The sequence below is a fragment of the Mastomys coucha genome, unplaced genomic scaffold, assembly GCF_008632895.1.
Source record: "Mastomys coucha isolate ucsf_1 unplaced genomic scaffold, UCSF_Mcou_1 pScaffold1, whole genome shotgun sequence".
NCBI lineage: Eukaryota > Metazoa > Chordata > Mammalia > Rodentia > Muridae > Mastomys > Mastomys coucha.
Window position 1 is genome coordinate 68712393 of NW_022196891.1, and position 2472 is coordinate 68714864.

The window sequence follows — 2472 nt, forward strand, 5'->3', positions numbered from 1 at the left end:
TACAGCTAGGAAATCAATTAGGATTATTGAAACACTGTGAAGGCCAGGAAATAATGTTCAATCTCAATATTAGCTATAACGAAATATTCCTTAGGGCACCTTTGTACCTGGATAAAGAAAGCACGCAGATCTCTCCACAGACTTTAGCAGAGACCAATCTGGAACACATCTGAGCTAGGAGATGTCAGCGACTGGTCTACCTCAGGAGACTGACTCCTTTTGAAGTGTGTGCCTCAGGTCTGTGATCAGATTTTTAGGCCTGTCCAGACACTACTGAAGTCTGTGTGACAAAATTAAAGATTCTGGAATGGAGAATGGGCAGATTCCATGAATACGATTTCCAGGAGATAGAGACTTTGGTCTGGTTATAAAATAATGGGATGCTAAGGATGCATTTGTTCCTGTCTTTTCTTATTTCCTTGTTAAGGTATAGGAAGTGATGGTCTGACATGTACAGTGTTGTGCTATGGTCACAGCCACCCTACCACTTACCTAACGGCTTGGACAGTATCTAAGGGTGGCTCAGGAAGAGAGCCCTCGCCTAAGAAATTCTATTCCGCCATGCAGTGGTGGCGCACCCCTTTAATCCCAGCACTTGGGAGGCAGAGGCAGGCAGATTTCTGAGTTCGAGGCCAGCCTGGTCTACAGAGTGAGTTCCAGAACAGCCATGGCTACAGAGAAGCCCTGTGTTGAAAAACAAAACAAGAAAATTACTGTTAATGTGTGTGCATTGCATGAGTGCTTGGTGCCCATGGAAGCCAGAGCAGGAAGTTGGGTCCTCTGGAACTGGAGGTACAGATGGTTGTAGGCCCAGTGATGGGAGTTAAACCTGGTCCTCAGCAAGAGCAGCAAGTGCTTTTAACTGCTAAGCCATCTCCTTCCCCTTTCCCACGTGCCTTCACTGTCTCTGTGTAGCCCTGACAAGGCCTAGAACTTCCCACATAGACCAATCTGGTCTTCGAACTTGAGGCTATATCTCTGGCCTCTTAACTCCTGAGTGCTGGGGCTATGGGCATACACCACCAGGCCTAGTAGTAGAGAAGAGAAGGCTTTTTGGTAAATAACAAAACCATACCCATGCCAGGCAGTGGTGGAGCACGCCTTTAATCCCAGCACTTGGGAGACAGAGGCAGGTGGATTTCTGAGTTGGAGGTCAGCCTGGTCTACAGAGTGAGTTCCAGGACTGCCAGGGCTACACAGAGAAACCCTGTCTCCAAAAACAAAAACAAACCATGCCCATTGTCCACTCCCTAAGAGGATCCAAATGGGCCTGTAAATAAGGACTCTAAGAAAGGCTTTAAGGAAATAAAGGGATGTAGGTTCTCCAGAAGAGCACTTGCCCAGTAAACTCAAGTAAAGATCCTGGGTTCAGTCCCTAGTACGTTAAGAAAAAAAAAAGGAAGCCGCCAATTGTGGCCCATCCCTCTGAGGAAGCAGGGAGATTAGGAATTCAAGGTCTTTTTTCAGATGTGCTGAATTTGAGATCAGCAAGGCCGACAGCGGTGGTGCACACCTTTAATCCCAGCATTCGGAGGCAGAGGCAGGCACATCTCTGAGTTTTGAGGCCACCCTCATCTACAGAGAAATCCACAGCGAGCTGCCTGGAGAGAGCTTGTTTTGAAAAATCAACCAAGGGCTGGAGAGAGGGCTCAGTGGTTAAGAGGACTGATTGTTCTCCCAGAGGTCCTGAGTTCAATTCCCAGCAACCACATAATGGCTTCTAACCATCTATAATGGGATCTGATGCCCTTGTCGAGTATGTCTTAAGACAGCTACAGTGTACTCATAAACAAAAAATAAACTCTTTTAAAAAAGAAAAACCAACCAACAACAAAAAAACAGGATTCACAAGAAGATCAGTCTAAGCTACAAGAGACCATGTCTAAAATAATTAATAGTAACAACTAATAATAATAAAGCCTGCCTAAGAATTAAGGGTGGTCTACTGAACCTGAGTGTCTTCCTTTACAGTGGTCTTTTGGTGGTCATTGACCATTCTCTGATGAGACTGTAATTCACACAGCTTTCTTTGTGTTCTGTGCGTCTTTTGAATCCATTTGCTGGAAAACAGAAGTAGAAGAGCCTCTAACGAGCTATTTCTTGTTCTGCCTTCGTGTGATGTCTGTTCATGTGGGGGTTGTGCGTGCATGTATGCGGATGAATGTGGAGGCCAGAGATCAAGGTTATGTGGCTTCCCCAGTAGCTTTCCACCTCTCTCAACTGACCTAGAGATTACCAAATAATATATTTTATAGATTCTCAAGGCCTGCAAGGGGCCAGCACCATAGCAGCCAGGCCCCGCCCCTGTCTTTTCTAATAGGTCAGAAAGGATAAGACATCTGTACCAGCCCCACAATCGGGGGCAGGTAATATGGCTCGGCCCCGCCCCCAGCCTGCTCTAACTGCCCCAAGGGCTGTTTTCTTTTTTCTTTCTTTCTTTCTTTCTTTCTTTCTTTCTTTTTTTTTTTTTTT

The 2472-nt window shown here is 45.7% G+C and overlaps 1 long non-coding RNA gene across 1 annotated transcript in view; it reads right to left on the bottom strand.

The window, feature by feature from the left end:
• Nucleotides 1-2472, bottom strand: part of LOC116103498 — an 8884-nt gene that overhangs the window by 5484 nt on the left and 928 nt on the right. Inside the window, exon 2 of the long non-coding RNA XR_004123488.1 lies at nt 1952-2060. This is a non-coding gene — a long non-coding RNA (uncharacterized LOC116103498). The remainder of the gene's footprint in view (nt 1-1951; nt 2061-2472) is intronic.